Source organism: Aythya fuligula, chromosome W (assembly GCF_009819795.1).
Source record: "Aythya fuligula isolate bAytFul2 chromosome W, bAytFul2.pri, whole genome shotgun sequence".
Classification (NCBI taxonomy): domain Eukaryota; kingdom Metazoa; phylum Chordata; class Aves; order Anseriformes; family Anatidae; genus Aythya; species Aythya fuligula.
Window position 1 is genome coordinate 6,234,549 of NC_045594.1, and position 17,819 is coordinate 6,252,367.

The 17,819-nt window shown below is 42.0% G+C and overlaps 1 protein-coding gene across 3 annotated transcripts in view; it reads left to right on the top strand.

Moving 5' to 3' along the window:
- Window positions 1-17,819, top strand: part of LOC116501380 (nipped-B-like protein) — a 192,381-nt gene that overhangs the window by 21,524 nt on the left and 153,038 nt on the right. Inside the window, exon 1 of one of the 3 annotated variants that reach the window (XM_032206902.1) lies at window positions 15,064-15,155. The exons of the other annotated variants lie outside the window; for them this stretch is intronic. The gene's annotated coding sequence lies outside the window, so the exon portion shown is untranslated. Of the gene's footprint in view, window positions 1-15,063; window positions 15,156-17,819 lie in introns of those variants that run through there. 3 annotated transcript variants of the gene reach the window in all.

Here is a 17,819-nt window from a genome sequence, read left to right on the forward strand (position 1 = left end):
CATTATCAAAGAACCCAAAGCCCTACCTGTAGCACCAGTCACATAGCCAGTCATTTATGGACCCTCCGTCTGGGTTGCCACAGTCTTTTTGGAGTGAGCTTTCTGCCTAGTGGACGCCATGGTAGGTGGGTGATCTTGCAGACTGCCAAGAGTTGGTGCAGAGGTTCTGTGCCTTGCCACACCAGCTGCACACCGGTGCACATGTGCTGGTCACCCCTCCCTGCTCGTGGTGCAATGAGTAAACATTAGGAATAATTAGCAGTGGAGGGAGCTAAAGTCCTTTGTAATACGAAGCTGCTAAGTACAAACGTAAATTAATATTGGATGTGAGATAGCAAATAAGTACTGTAAAGAATGCTACTGTCAGCATAAACTTGTGTTGCAATTATAAATATCATGTGCGGCTAATGAGTACAGACTGGGAGAAGAACTCATTGAGAGCAGCCCTGCAGAGAAGGACTTGGAGCTTCTGATGGATGAAAAACTCGACATGAGCCAGCAGTGCACGCTTGCAGCCCAGAAGGCCAACTGCATCCTGGCTGCATCAAGAGAGGAGTGGCCAGCAGGTCAAGGGAGGTGACTGTCCCCCTATACTCTGCCCTTGTGAGGCCCTACTTGGAGTCCTGCATCCAGGTCTGGGATCCCTGGCACAAGAAGGATGTGGAGCTGTTAGAACGGGTCCAGAGGAGGGCCACAAATAGGATCAAGGGGCTGGAGCACCTCTCCTACGAAGAGGGGCTGAGAGAGCTGGGGATGTTCAGCCTACAGATGAGAAGGCTCCAGGGGGACCTCATTGAGGATTTTCAGTACTTAAAGGGAACTTATAAAAAAAGATGAAGTGCAACTCTACTCTATCAGGTATTGACAGGATGAAGGGGAATAGTTTTAAACTAAAAGAGGGGAGATTTAGATTAGAGGTTAGGAGAAAATTTTTTACTCAGAGGGTAGTGAGGCAGTGGAACGGGTTGCCCAGAGAGGTTGTAGATGCCCCATTCCTGGAGGTGGTCAAGATCAGGTTAGATGAGGCCCTGGGCAACCTGATCTAGTGGGTGTCGTCCCTGCCTATGGCAGGGGAGATTGGAACTAGATGATCTTTGAGGTCCCATCCAATCCAAGCCATTCTATGATTCTATGCATACCAATGCATTCAGGCAGTCATTTTAAATGTGTTCTGGGAAGGCTGCTAGTGGTTCTCCAAGCCCTAATTTATGATCTCCCATGGCAACTGTTAAAGAGGAAGAAAGGATTATGAATTGAGATGCATCCCTGGATCATGTTCCACCAGCTTAATTTTTTATTTTTATTTTTTTAGGAGATTAAACAGCAGTATCTCTCTATGTTGCCACAGGAACAGATCTTTTTCCTTGTTGCTTCTTCGTAGCTGCTTTCCTCTCAGTTTTGTTTTATCACAGAAGTTGGTGGTAGGTTCGACATTATGCTACTAGGAAACAGGTCAAGAACTTGGTAATTTGAAACTATGGATAAATGGCTAGCAAAGCATAGTGTCCCTATCTGTATAGGTACCTCAGCATCTGATGTAAAAAGACAAACTGAGAAATAGCTACTCCATATTGTTACTTGAGTATATGTGTCAGTCTTGATGATGGTTTAAAGTAGTTGAGGCCTGATCCATTTCACCTGCTTCTGGTCTCTTTAAATTACACGTGAACAAAACTAGAAGGGTATCATGCTTCATTTTTAATGCCTCTGTATTGCCAGAGTTTTCCCATAAAGATTTGTAGCTTCTGGAGATCTTCTTTGTGCTAAAGTAATTTCCAGTTTGGAAAAAAAGCAAATTGATTCTATTCCTTCTACAATAGCAAAGCTACGGAGGACTGAGAATCTTCTCCAAATTTTATCTCTTACTCTTGTGACACAATGTTAATGTCTCACACTAAAAAGATCATAGAATCATAGAATATCCCGAGTTGGAAGGGACCCACAAGGATCATCGAGCCCAACTCCTGGCTCCACACAGGTCTACCCAAAAATTCAGACCATATGACTGAGAGCATACTCCAAACGCTTCTTAAACTCCAACAGGCTTGGTGCCGTGACTACGTCCCTGTTCCCCAGATTAAGGTACCTTTCTAAAAGGAGGGTGTATATCACCTGTAACTCAGGGAAGACTGCAAAGATCATTGAGGGGAGTCTCAATCCATCTTGCTCCTCCCAGTTTGATGTCAGTGATAGATGCCCAGAGCCTGGAGAAAAGGGTTGCACACAGGTCAGCAGGAGAGCACCCAAAGTGCAGCACAAAGGAAGTCCAGCCAGTAAGTCAGCTTCATTGGGGGCCCAAATCAAATGTCTCTATGCTAAAACACATAGCATGGGGAATAAACACGTGGAGTTAGAGATGAATGAACGTCTGCTATAACCTCATTGGCATTATGGAGATGTGGTGGGATGGCTCCCATGATTGGAGTGTTAGGATGGAAGGATACAGGCTCTTTAGGAAGGACAGGCAGGGATGGTGAGGAGGGGGCATCACCTTCTATGTCAATGAGCAGCTGGAGTGCATGGAGCTCTGCCTGGGGATAGGTGAAGAGCTGACAGAGAGCTTATGGGTCAGGATTACAGGGAGGGCAGGGACAGGGGACATTATAGTGGGAGTATGCTACAGGCTGCCTGATCAGGAAGACCAAGCAAATGAGGCCCTCTATAGACAGATAGAATCAGTCTCACATTTGCAAGCCCTGGTTCTCATGGGGGACTTCAACCACCCTGATGTCTGATGGAGGGACAGCCCAGCAGAGCATAGGCAATCCAGGAGGTTCCTGGAATGCATTGATGATAACTTCCTTCTCCAAGTGGTAGAAGAACCAATGAGGAGAGGTGCTATGCTGAACCTTATTCTCACCAACAAGGAGGTGCTGGTGGGGAATGTGAAGCACAAGGACAGCCTTGGCTGCATTGACCATGAAATGGTGCAGACCTGAGAGCAGCAAGGAGGGAGTACAGCAAGCTTGCTACCCTGGACTTTGGGAGAGCAGATTTTTGCCTCTTCAGGGATCTGCTTGGTAGAGTACCATGGGACAAAGCCCTGGAGGGAAGAGGGGCTGAAGTAAGTTGGTTAATATTCAAGGATCACCTTCTCCAAGCTTAGGAGCGATGCATCCTAACAAAGAGAAGTCAGGCAAAATTGCCTGGATGGATGAACGAGGAGCTCCTGACCAATCTCAAGCAGAAAAAGGAGGCCTACAGAGGGTGGAAGCAAGGACAGGTAGCCTGGGAGTGATACAGAGAAATTGTCCAAGCAGTCAGGGATCAGGTTAGGAAAGCTAAAGCCAAGATAGAATTAAATCTGGCCAGGGACATCAAGGACAACAAGTAAGGCTTCTATAGGTATGTCAGTCATAAAAGGAAGACTACAGAATCGGTCTGTTCCCTCTCTGGAAGGGAATGGGAGACCTGGTCACCTGGAATATGGGGAAGGCTGAGGTACTCAATGACTTTTTTGCCTCGGTCTTCACTGACAAGAGCTCCAGCCGTGTAGCCTGGGCCCCAGAAGGCAAAGACAGGGACTGGGAGAATGATGAACTGCCCACTGTAGGAGAAGATCATGTTTGAGACCGTCTAAGGAACCTGAAGGTGCACAAGTCCATGGGACCTAATGAGGTGCATCTGCAGGTCTTGAGGGAGCTGGTGGATGAAGTTGTTAAGCCACTATCCATCATATTTGAGAAGTCGTGGCAGTCTGGCAAAGTTCCCACTAACTGGAAGAGAAGAAACATAACCCCCATTTTTAAAAAGGGAAAAAAAGGAAGACCCCGGGAACTACAGGCCAGTCCGTCTCACCTCTGTGCCTGGCAAGATCATGGAGCAGATCCTCCTGGAAACTATGCTAAGGCAGATGGAAAATAAGGAGGTGATTGGTGACAGCCAATATGGCTTCACTAAGGGCAGATTGTGCCTGACAAATCTGGTGGCCTTCTACGATGGGGTTACAGCGTTGGTGGATAGGGGAAGAGCAACTGACATCATCTACCTGGATTTGTGCAAAGCATTTGACCCCAACGATATCCTTATCTCTGAATTGGAGAGACATGGATTTGACGTATGGACCGCTTGGTGGGTAAGGAATTGGCTGGATGGTTGCACTCAAAGAGTTGGGATCCATGGCTCAATGTCCACAGGTGGAGACCAGTGACAAGTGGTGTTCCTCAGGGATCGGTACTGGGACCGTCGCTGATTAACATCTTTGTTAATGACATGGCCAGTGAGATTGAGTGCACCCTCAGGAAGTTTGCAGATGACACCAAGCTCTGTGGTGCGGTTGACACACTGGTGGGAAGGGATGCCATCCAGAGGGACCTGGACAGGCTTGAGAGGTTGGCCTGTGTGAACCTCATGAAATTCAGCAAGGCCAAGTGCAATGCCCTGCACCTGGGCCAGGGCAATCCCAAGCACAAATACAGGCTGGGTGGAGAATGCATTGAGAGCAGCCCTGAGGAGAAGGTCCTGGGGGTGTTGGTGGACTAGATGCTCAACATAAGCCGGCTTGACGGGGGAAGGGAGGGGAGTTAGAAGTGACAGAGAAGGGCTTGGGAATGTTGCCACTGCTGAAGATAGTAGGGAAAAAACTCCTAGTTGTCCCATAGGATCATCCAAGGGCTCCTCAGAGAAGGTAATGATCCTGATACTCTGTCCGAAATCTTATTCTTGCATCCCTCTAGGGGTAACCGCACCTGCTGCTTCCCTATAGTGCCTGTATACCAGCGCGTGGAGCAAGGGAAATAAATAGGATGAGCTTGAGATCTGTGTATGGTCACAGGGCCACAATCTCATTGTGATCAGAGAGACATGGTGGGACAGCTCACATGACTGGAACATTGTCATGGAGGGCTATGTCCTTTTTAGGAAAGACAGGCTGGGGAAACGAGGGGGAGGAGTTGCCCTTTATGTGATGGAGCAATTAGAGTGTACCCAGCTCCACCTGGGTGAAGAGGCAGCAGAGCACTTGTGGGTGAGAATTAAGGGGTGGGCTGGTATGGGTGATACTGTAGTGGGGGTGTACTGTAGGTCACAGGAGGAGGCGGAGGCGGAGGCGGAGGCGGAGGTGGCCTTCTGCAAGCAGCTGGTAGTAGTCTCACAATCACAGGCTCTGGTTCTCATGGGGGACTTCAATTATCCAGATATCTGTTGGGTAAGCAACTCAGGTGGTGGTGGTGGTGGTGGTTGATGAGGAGGAGGTTGATGAGGAGGAGGTTGATGAGGAGGAGGTTGATGAGGAGGAGGTTGATGAGGAGGAGGTTGATGAGGAGGAGGTTGATGAGGAGGAGGTTGATGAGGAGGAGGTTGATGAGGAGGAGGTTGATGAGGAGGAGGTTGATGAGGAGGAGGTTGATGAGGAGGAGGTTGATGAGGAGGAGGTTGATGAGGAGGAGGTTGATGAGGAGGAGGTTGATGAGGAGGAGGTTGATGAGGAGGAGGTTGATGAGGAGGAGGTTGATGAGGAGGAGGTTGATGAGGAGGAGGTTGATGAGGAGGAGGTTGATGAGGAGGAGGTTGATGAGGAGGAGGTTGATGAGGCCTTCTGCAAGCAGCTGGTAGTAGCCTCACAATCACAGGCTCTGGTTCTCATGGGGGACTTCAATTATCCAGACATCTGTTGGGTAAGCAACTCAGCCAGGCACGCACAGTCCAAATGGTTCCTACAATGGGTTGAAGACAATTTTCTGATGCAGGTGGTAGAGGAGCCGACGAGGCAGGAGGTGCTCCTGGACCTTGTCCTTACCAACAGGGATGGGCTTGTTAGGGATGTGAAGGTTGGGGGCAGCTTGGGATGCAGCGACCATGAGGTGGTGGAGTTCAAGATGGAACTTGGTGGAAGAAGTAAGGCAAAAAGTAGGATTGCTACCCTGGACTTTTGGAGAGACAACTTCGATCTCTTTTGGGACCTACTTGGAGGTATCTCATGGGCTAGGTTGCTAGAAGGCAAGGGTGCTTGTGAGAGCTGGGCAACATTTAAACAGCACTTCTTCCAAGCTCAGGATCGTTGCATCCCTAAGAGTGGGATCCTGGCGTGCATTAAAAGGAGCATGGCCAGCAGGTCAAGGGAGGTGATCCTCCCCCTTTACTCTGCCCTGGTCAGGTCTCACCTGGAGTACTGTGTCCAGTTCTGGATCCCAGCTACAAAAAAGACAGGCATCTCCTGGAAAGTGTCCAGCGGAGGGCCACAATGATAATACGGGGCCTGGAGCATCTTCCCTATGAGGAAAGGCTGACAGACCTGGGTCTGTTCAGCCTGGAGAAGACTGAGAGGGGATCTCATTAATGTGTATAAATACCTGAGGTGTGGGAGACAGAGGGATTTGGCCAACCTCTTTTCAGTGGTTTGTGGGGACAGGACAAGGGGCAATGGCCAAAAAATGGATCAGAGGAAGTTCCGCACCAACATGCAAAAGAACTTCTTCACGGTGAGGGTGATGGAGCATTGGAAAAGGCTGCCCAGGGAGGTTGTGGAGTCTCCTTCTCTGGAGATATTCAAGGCCTGTCTGGACGCCTACCTGGACAACCTGCTCTAGGGAACCTGCTTTGGCAGGGGGGTTGGACCTGATGATCTCTTGAGGTCCCTTCCAACCCCTACAATTCTGTGAATGTACACTTGCAGCCTAGAAAGCCAGCTGTATTCTGGGCTGCATCAGAAGCAGTGTGGCCAGCAGGTCAAGTGAGGTGGTTGTCCCCCTCTACTGTGTTCTTGTAAGACCCCACCTGCAGTGCTGCATTCAGCTCTGGGACCCCCAGCACAAGAAGGACACGGATCTATTAGTATGAATCCAGAGGAGGGCCACAAAGATTATCTGAGAGCTTGAGTACCTCTTATGAAGTGAGGCTGAGGGAGCTGGGGTTGTTCAGCCTGAAGAAGAGAAGGCTCCAGGGAGACCTCATTGTGGCCTTATAGTACCTAAAGGGGGCCTACAGGAAAGCTGGGGAGGGATTCTTTGTCAGGGAATATAGTGATAGGACAAGGAAGAATGCTTTAAACTAAAAGAAGGGTGACTTAGATTGGAGGTTAGTTGGAAATTCTTCACTCAGGGGATGGCGTGGCTGCATCCCTGGAAGTGTTCAAGGCCAGCTGAGATGGGGCCTTGGCCATCCTGATCTAGTGGAAAGCATCGTTGCTTATGGCAGAGGGGTTGGATTTAGATGATCTTTATGTCCCTTCAAACCTGAACAGTTCTATGATTCTATTATCATTTTTAGCTTTCCCTTATGTGTAATGCCATACATTTATATATAGCAGTGCATCTCACCTTGCACGCATTTGTTTTCATTCATCAGTGCATCGTGGTAGGCAAATAACAAACTGTATCTTTCTCATAACAGGATAACCTGAAATACATAACATGCATTTTTTTAGTGTGTTTTGAAATGTTTAATTTTTAAGTAATTGAAGGAGGATGATACCATTTCAGTGGTACTTTTGTTTTTTAAATGTTTTTTTTTGGTATGTGTAAAACTGCACGGCATTTCAAATGTAATCTACCTGTATTTTAAAATTCATTTCCTTCCTAGATAAAAGGGATCCTTTTTGGAAATTGTTGCAGTTGAGCAGGTTGCAAAAGCAAAGTGTTCAGTACAGAATTTTGTACATACTATTAAAATTAGAAAATTAGGAATGACTGACTCATCTAGTCTTCATTTTATTTACTGATTTATCTGTATGATCAATTATGGCTGTTCACATCTGTAGTATATGGGCCCCAGGTTACCCTTTGCCTTAGGAACAGCAGGGACAAGAGTGCTGTCTGAATTCTGTAGTGGAAAGCTTTGTTTTGAAGCCTTAGATAAATTAAGGGCTATAATTAGTCCTATATTCTACTGTAGTGCGTTTTAGATCCTTAAGAGAAGAAGCATGTGGAAGATGTTTGTGAAGTGCCTGAAGAATAAAATACATAGATGATGAGGGTTGGTTACAGGCAGGGATGGAAGGATTCAGTGTACATCGTCTTGGCTTGATCCTGTGGACTGAACTGACCTTTTTGGAGCAGTTCCTGGGCCTTTTCCATCTGCCCATATCATAGATATTTTGGCAATTCAGTTAGCATGTTAGAACTGTGTCCCTGGCCTAAGACTTGTTTCTCTACCAGTTCAGTTCTCTCTTGGTATCAGTTCAGAATTTAGAGATGTATTTGTGGAATGCGCTTTTTGTTTTGTTTTGTTTTTAATTTAATCAGTAAACTGATATCTGCAACCCATAGAAATAAAGAAAATTCACAAATGGTAAAAGGCAACAGGTGTGTTTAATGGTTGTAGTGCAAGTAAATTTTAGCTGTTTCAGTCATTAATTGATGACCAACATTCTCACATTGGAAAGTTTGACTTGTTCATCTAAATCATTAAAATATATTTGTCATATTAATGATTAGAATCATAGAATATCCCGAGTTGGAAGGGACCCATAAAGGTCATCAAGTCCAACTCCTGGCACCACACAGGTCTACCCAAAAGTTTAGATCGTGACAAAGTGCACAGTCCAATCGCTTTTTAAATTCAGACAGGCTTGGTGAAGGGACTACTTCCCTGGGGAGCATGTTCCAGTGTGCAAACACCCTTGTTGAACTACCTTAGAGAAGTAGTAGCATTGCATTTGTCTTCTCTGAGACTTTACCAGTCATTTCTATGAAGAAATAATTCTAAGAGCACTTGATTTTTTTCCCCGCTATGTAGCTTTTTGCAGTGTTTTTATTTGTCAGCCTCATTGTCTCCTTGCTTTCCTAAGTGAGAGCTATAATATGTGATACAACTTGAACATACTTCCTAGAAAAGGCCACATGAATACTTCAGTAACTGAAATTGGAAACAGGTTTAACTAAAAAAAAGCATGCTGTTCTTACACTGAGGTTTAGATTTCTGCATTTCTTTGATTTTTGTTTTAATATTGTAGAATCATAGAATGGTTTTGGTTGGAAGGGACCTTAAAAATCATCTAGTTCCAACCCCCTCCCACTTGATCAGGTTGCTCAAAGCTCCATCCAACCTGGCCTTGAACACTTCCAGGGATGAAGCATCCACAGCTTCTCTGGGCAACCTCTTCCAGTGCCTCACCACCCTCTGAGTGAAGAATTTCCTCCTAACCTCTATTCTAAATCTCCCTTCTTTTAGCTTAAAACCGTTCCCCGTTGTCCTTTCACTATCTGCCTATGTAAAAAGTCATTCTCTATCTTTATAAGACCCCTTTAAGTAATCTAAGTCTGCAATGAGGTCTCCCCGGAGCCTTCTCTTCTACAGGCTGAATATCCCCAGCTCTCCAGCACTCTCTCAGTCTGTCTTCATAGGAGAGGTGCTCCAGTATCCTACCCACCCCTCCTTACTCTTCTCTCCCCTTTCCCATTCTCCCCTCAATTTTTAAATTGGCTGTTTAATCACTTACTTATATGAGGCAGTAAGTAAAGAAGCTGAATCATGATAAACCTCCAGGGGGGACAACGACAACACATTGCAACATTCATGGGAATGGTCACCTTACAAACAAGGACATAGGCAAAACAGAGATGTTTAATGCCTTCTTTGCTTCTGTCTTCAACACCGATGATGGGCTTTGGGACCCCGGGTGCCCTGAGCTGGAGGATTGTGATGGTGGGAATGATAAACTCCTAGCCATGGAATTTGCTGCTCCACCTGGATCCATACAAGTACATGGGTCCGGATGGGATTCATCTCAGGGTGCTCAGATAGCTGACTGATGTCATTGCAGGACCTCTCTCAATTATTTGTCAACAGTCTTGGGAATCTGGAGAGGTCCCAGTAGACTGGAAGCTGTCAAATATTGTGCCACTTTCAAGAAGGGCAAGAAAAAAGACCCTGGTAACTGCAGGCCTGTCAGTCTCACGTCAGTGCCTGGTAAAATTTATGGAGAAGATTATCCTGGGAGTCATTGAAGTGCACCTGGGGGACAATGCAGTCATAGGTCACAGCTAACATGGGTTCATGAGGAGTAGGTCCTGTTTGACTAACTTGATTTCCTTTTATGATAAGATCACCCATCTAGTTGATCAAGGGAAGTAAGCTGATGTAATCTTTTTGGATTTCAGTAAAGCTTTCGATACAGTTTCTTTTTGGATTTGTAAAGCTTTCGATATAGTTTTTCATAGGATCCTACTGGACAAAATGTCCAGCATACAGCTAGATAAAACCATCCCACGATGGGTGAACAGTTGGCTGACAGGTAGGGCTCAAATATTTATAGTAAACGGGGTTACAACAGGCTGGTGGCCAGTCACCAGTGGGGTCCCCCAAGGCTCCATTTTAGGGCCAGTTCTTTTCAATGTTTTCATAAACGATTTAGATGTAGGACTAGAAGGTGTTTTGAGTAAGTTTGCTGATGATACTAAACTGGGAGGAGTTGTTGACTCTGTTGAGGGTGGAAAGGCCTTGCAGAGAGACCTGGACAGACTGGAGAGCTGGGCAATCACTAACCACATGAAGTTTAACAAGAGCAAGTGCTGGGTCCTGATGGGGCAACCCTGGCTATACGTACAGACTGGGTAACGAGATGCTGGAGAGCAGCCCTGGAGAGAGGGATCTGGGGGTTTTGGTTGATAACAAGCTGAATATGAGCCAGCAGTGTGCCCTGGCAGCCAGGAGGGCCAACCGTATCCTGGGGTGCATCAAGCACAGCATTCCTAGTCGGTTGAGGGAAGTGATTGTCCCGCTCTACTCTGTACTTGTGTGGCCTCACCTCGAGTACTGTGTGCAGTTTTGGGCACCACAGTACAAAAAGGATGTTAAACTGTTGGAGAGTGTCCAGAGGAGGTCGACGAAGATGGTGAAGGGCCTAGAGGGGAAGACATATGAGGAGCGGCTGAGGGCACTTGGTCTGTTCAGCCTGGAGAAGAGGAGGCTGAGGGGAGACCTCATTGCGGTCTACAACCTTCTCATGAGGGAGGGGAAGGTGCTGAACTCTTATCGCTGGTGACCAGCAATAGGACCTGAGGGAATGGAGTCAAGCTGCAACAGGGGAGGTTCAGGCTGGACTTCAGGAAGAGATTCTTCACTGAGAGGGTTGTCGCGCACTGGAACAGGCTCCCTAGGGAAGTAGTCACCGCACCAAGCCTGTCAGAGTTTAAGAAGCGTTTGGACTATGCTCTCAGACACGATCTAAATTTTTGGGTAGACCTGTGTGGAGCCAGGAGTTGGGCTCGATGATCCTTGTGGGTCCCTTCCAACTTGGGATATTCTGTGACTCTATGATTTTTGTCCTGTTTTATTCTGGAGTATTGACATAAGAGGTTGGTTTGGTGAAGTATGAGTGGAACTGTCTTCCTCTGGTTCATGCGTTATGATAGATGAGCATATGAGAGATTTGTCAGTGTGTGAGGTGATCAAGATGGAAGGGCCATAGTGCCTTTCTCAGTTTGCAAAATATGAACAGACATTTTGGCTTGGGTCAGGGTTGTGGGAGAAAAAGACAGCAGAAATCAAGTTCTGAGGGGGCATGTTTCTTTATTTTTTATTTACAGTAATTTCACCCTTTGCTTTACACTATTACAGTGTTTGATCAAATTATTTAGAAATACATGCCCCCTGGCTTTCCTGGTGTGTTACTTAAATAAGTCATAGGGAATGTTTTATTTGATTTCAAGGTGTTACTGGGCTTGAAACAATTCACAAATTTTGGTATAATAGAACAGATAGCTCTGCATGGGTCATTTTGTTTCAATATACCTCTTATTTCCTTGGCTTTTGGGGAAATATGGATTAGTATATATGAATTTGTTGTCTTATTTGGTTACTTGTATTTAGTTGTAGGAATAACATGAACTAGTGTGGGATCTATGTTCTTTTTTTTTTTGGTGGTGCCCAGTGACAGGACAAGAAGCAATAGGCACAGACTGGAATAAAGGAAGTTCAATTTGAATATCAGGAAGCACTTCTTTACTGTGTGGGTGAGGGAACACTGGCACAGGTTGCCCAGAGAAGCTGTGGAGTCTCCTCCTTGGAGATCTTCAAAAGCTGTCTGGATGTGGGCCTGAGCAACTTGCTCTGGGTGACCCTGCTTGAGCAGGGGGGTTGGACCAGGTGACACCCAGAGGTCCTTTCTCTAACCTAAACTGTTCTGTGATTCTGTGAACTAATGTGAGCTTATGTTCTGTATGCGATGTTGTATAGCTTTCAATGATACTCTAGTCCAAAACAAATTAAAAACAATGTATGGCATCTCTGATCAAATTTCTAGAAAAGTTATGTCAGTAAAAAAAAAATATTTAGATTAACATTTGAAAAAAGCATAGTGATATTTGTGAGGGGAAAAAAAAAAAAACAAAGTATGCTAGACCTTGAATTCAAAATTTGTTTCTAAACACAAATTAATGTTTTGGTTTAGAAATATTTTAATGGTATATTGCTGAAACACCTTTTTTATTATTATTTTGAAATAAAGCCTGTTTAAATGGAAGAATTTTCTAAGTTATGTCTGCTTTGACAATTGACAGTTTTCAGTGAAATATTCTAGCTTTAATTTTTTTCATTCAGTTTAATGGACAACTTTGGGAGAAAGGATCAACATAAATCTTGTCTGTTTAGCTGTTAATGGTGAGGGAAGTAGGATATTTACTAGTGTTTCTTCTCTGTACTTTATTTACATGTCATTATATGTTGTAATGTAATCTGAGTAATATTCATAAACTTTTGGCTATTAGTTGATTTCTCTTTCATGCACGTATAAGGTAGTAGCTGTAAGATCTCTTACAGATCTAGCAAAACCAGACCTTAATGTTAATAGTAATCAGATAACTCACTCATCTCTATACTTCAGGTTACCTGTGCAGTATAATTTCTTAGCTTCTCAAGTTCCTAGCTTGTAAAGCAAGCGGATAAAACACTGTAAAATGGTATAGAAGGTGGTATTATTATAAAAGAAAAAAAAAATCTAAAACCTTGCAGCTTTTAAAATTTCTAGCACTTTATCAGTAGAGAACACTTCTGCACCCTTTGTCTAGTCAGTTATCACACGCAGCTTGTGTCTTGTGACTTGAAATTGGATGACTGATTATTTCAAGTTAACCTCTAGAATTGCAACATGCTGGGGAATATTTGGGGAAATAGCATACAAACTGATATTTTTAAAGAATGTGTTCCTATAGTGTGTTGGTCAAGCTTTGCTGTAACCATCTAATTTCAATTTAGGTTTGGATTTGCCATTTCCTAGTAGGTGTAACTGAATTCCTGTGTGAGGTTATACATTAGACAAATTATACCTTGATCTCAAACTGTCAGAGAATCATAGAATGGTTTGGGTTTGAAGGGACTTTTAAAGATCATCTAATTCCAACCCCCCTGTTAGTAGTACTTGATCTAGGCTGTCTCAAAGATTCTCTTTGTTTCTACAAAAACTGATGTGTAATGCTTGCTTATAATTTTTCAGAAGCACTAGGTGCTGGAGCATGCAGACTGAAACTGATATAAGCGAGAGAAATCTTTCTTAGCTGACCTAGGCAATGAAATTGCTTTTTTGGAGTGATTGAAAGCACAAATTGTTTTAATACATAAGTGTTATAAGTTTATTTTTAAACTGAAAAAATATTTTAATGAAAAACTTTCGGATGTGTGTTTTCCTTTCTGTTGTGCATTACCTAACTTATGGGATCTATTCTGTATTGAACTCTGCTACTGCAGCTGTATCTGATTGTGAATAGTATAAAAACTGACATAGCCTAGGATTAAATGATTTGCTAGACTCACACAGTTTTGTAAAGCAATCATAATTCTGAACCTAAATGCCATATATGCCTGGACAGGTTTGAGGTTTGTTGGTCCTACTTCTTACTGTTCATGCATAGGCAGGTGCTTTAAGGTATAAAGTTTTGCTCTATAATGTTCACAACTTAGAGTTTTTAAGCATTTGGTACAGTCTTCTTTCTCACGTGCCCTGTGTTAAATGAATGTAAAAAGATAAGAATTATGCACTCTAAATTTACTGTTGTAGCTTCATTTTTGTTTGTCAGTCGTGTGCTGAGGTGCTTTTGCTCTTTGGAACGTGAGCCTATTTTAAGTGGAAACTGCTCATGGTGTTTAATTATACAGTAATTTTTAGTTTAGTGATGTGGGCAGGCTGTGATCCTTCAGATTAGGAAAAGAACTCAATTTAGTTTGTTCTCTGTCACTTGTTAAAAGTGAAATCACACTTAGCTATTTAGGTGGAGTGGAAAACTTAGGAATAAATTATTTACATTGAATTGGCGATTCTTACCTCATGACTTACAGCTTTGGCATTTTTTAGACAAAGAATATGAGGAGAATTCTGTTAAGAAAAAAAGTACAAATGTAAAAAAACAACAAACAAACAAACAAAAACACTGGAAAAAAAAAAAAACACAACTAAAACTGCCAAACGTTGATACATTACGTTTTCCTTTATTAGTGTATTAATTCTTTGGAATTTTTCCCTGACTTTGTCCTGCCATTGTTATGTTTAAATTTGCATTTCTTTGTTTTTTGTTTTCTCTTTTACTGTCCTGATTGAGATAGTGCTGACTTTTTTCCTGAGGTTTCCCCATGAATAGAGAGGAAAGCTAAAGAAAATTGTTGGCCTGTTTGATGCATTTATCGTACTTTGTGCTAATGTAGGTATTCATGGTGTTTCTGTGGTGCTGTTAAGAAGACAGAACATAGGGAAAAGAGAGGCTGTTTTTTAAAAACAAAACAAAAAGAGTCCAGGAGTGTACCACTGGTATATCATCACTATAGTATGATGGAGGAAGCATACTTCAGACTTTGGTATGAGATGGAAGTTGCTGAGGTATTAATTGATATGCAGAAACTCACTTAAACCACTGAAAGTTATGTACTGCCTATGTAAGAGAATTGTTCTGAAATTCCTTGGTCACATGGAAATCTTTGTAGGAGTGAACTTGAAAAGGATTTTAAAGACAAGGGTAGCAGAGATAAGAAGTGAAAATATTGGCTCAGGAGAACCTTGCTTTAAGAATTATTTTCCAGTATATTGCTCTTTCGGAATGCACTTTGAATTTTTAACACCGTAACGTTTTAATGTGCAGTGTTTTTCTCTACCATTTTTTTTCTCTCCTGAACAGTAAGAAGCTGAGATTTTTCCCCACTTTTTTCCTACTTTCTGAGATGAGTTATGTGGTACCTCTCATGGATTTGACGAAATTAAATATTACGGATTGATTCAGATGCTTGTCTAAAAGGTAGCTTTTAAAATGTATTTTCAAATTTCTGTATCTAATTTACTCTATTTGCATATCCAGTTTTTGAAATTCTGTGTTTAAATGATGAAAGAGTAGGAATAGTTGCACTGTAGTATTTTTGCAGAGATTTTTTTTGCAGACTGTTACTTAAAGCAATCATAATTACAAGTTCAGTTACTACATAAAATTTTTATTTTATGTCCTCTGTTCTTGTAGATGGACGTTTCTGGTAGATAGAGGGGGTTATGTAGCATTAACTTAGTGTTCTTTCATGGTAGTGAAATTTAAGAAATACAATTTGATATTTTCTAAAGAACATATTTTATTCTCTTCACTACTAGAAAGTTGTATGCTGTTACATGATCTCATTTTGTAGGCAAGTGCTACAAGGGATGCACTTTAATTATAAAGCAGTGTTAAGCATTAAAGATTATTAGTAAATAAAAGTTCTGAAATTGGATCTACAAGCTGTTTAAAATTTTGGCTTTCTTAATGTCAGTAATAATAATAATAAAGTTATTTGTATCACTTGTCAATTTTAAATTGGTAGCTATCCAACAAATCTGCATAAAATAAGTTGTCTTTATTTCTTTCATTTTGTATTAAATTCTTTGGCGTGTGTGTATTAAAATGATAAATATCCATTCTCCTTTACATTTATGGAAGTGACTACTATCAGTTTTCATTGGTGACAAAGAGTAATTTATAAGGTAAAATGACTTGCCTCTTTTTCTCCTACTCTATGTATTTAGTGTTTGTTGCAAAAAAACAAGTGGTTCAGGTTCTCATAGTGTTTTAAATACTTCCCAGCACTTGGCTTGAGCAAGAATGAGTTTTGTGGCATTTGCAAGGTGAAGGTTGAGAGATGTGTTGACTGTGCAACGTACAACAGCTGATTTTGAGGAGGAGCAGATGACTTTAAAAACCTGTGGATTTACCAACAGTGGCTTCCCTCACTTCCAAAATATTCAAGAATCATTGGTAGATACTTACCACTGCACCACTGTCATTATCATCTATGCCACCTGTAGTTTGAATCTAGATTACCTGTTGTGTAATGTCAAATTGGAAGTGCTGCATTGCATTTGCATTTCCAACGTGAGAATGCTGTATTGTATATTTGAAATCTTTCTTTAGTTATGTTAGAATATTAAAATTGTAACAAGATGTTTTTTATTTAGTCCTCAGTAATCTGGTAAAGAGAAAAAACAAAATTATTGGTCTGTGCTGATTACTGGTCAGTCTTATAGTTTCTTATAAATCATACAAAGTATTGCTGAATAATGTCAGCAATGCAAAATAATTTGTAAAATATTCACTTGTGTTCACAGGTAAAAGAAAATGTAAACAGGTAAAAGAAAATCTTAGTATCTGCACAGGTAGAATAAAGCAGCAATCCAGCAATTGACAGTGTAATTTTTTGCATTCAGAAACTCTGTAGCTAACATTTGAAATTGAATTTTGGATTATTTAGTTGTTAGTTCTGCATTAAACATTTTTTTAAATCTGTCATATGCTTCAGTTTTGCAAGGGCCAGCATTTGTTTAGCTTTCTGAGGCAGCATTCCAACAGAAATGAGTAGGAAGTGTGTAAAATAAGTGTTAAAGGATTATGCGTAGTTTTTATCTTGACTACATGATAGATATAGACTTTGCATGTAATGCTGTCCTAAGTGTTTATCTTAATTTACCTATTTAAAATATATCTGGAGGCTTTAACCATACCCAGAATAAAACAATGTTGTGATTTTTAGGACAGACATTTATTAATACAAGATTCCTGGAGATTATCTCTTCAGAAGATGGAAGGGTTTAACATTTTTGTTAATCCTTAGATATTTGATACCTGAAAGATATAGAATGGAGCTTACTATAAGATGATCAGCATTAAACCTGAGGAGACACTTGATTTCCCTCTTATAAGATATTCTTTATAAGGAGAGGAATTTTGGTGCTTTGGTGGGAAATTGAACTTAAGTAGATAATTAAAAAATAAATAAATAAAATACCTGTCATTAATTTCATAGAGGTTTTGAAAGACAAGAGTTTAGTTGCATGGAAAAGCTATGATAAAAGGTTCAACAGTTCAGAAGAAATCTTACATTGAGATCCTGGCTGTTGATGATCATTACTAATTCTGTTTCACTTTTCAGAAGGGTAGTAATATTACCCCCAAACTTTTAAATGCTTTATGTCCAATCAGAATCACTGGAGAAGTTGCAATTATCTGCAATTAGAAATTGTGTATTTCTTATGTAAGAGCGGATATGGAGAGTAAGACAAAATTTTGTATTGTAATTTCTAAAATGGAATAAGCTCTGAGAAAGACTTCTTTTTGAAAGGCTTATTATTATACAGTCAATAGCACTTCAATTAGATTCTTTATATCTTTACCAATGTTTCTGTGTATTAGAAGTCTGCTTTTATTTCACAGTGGTTTGTTGTCTAATTTTTGGTGCATTAAAGCCTAAGCTCAGAGGTCTGTCTTGGAACCGGTGCTTTTCAATATCTTCATCAATGGCATAGACAAAGGGATTGAGTGAACCCTCAGCAAGTTTGCAGATGACAACAAGCTGAGTGGTGCAGTCGATACAACAGAAGGAAGGGATGCCATCCAAAGGGACCTGGACATGCTGGAGAAGTGAGCCCACATGAACCTAATGAG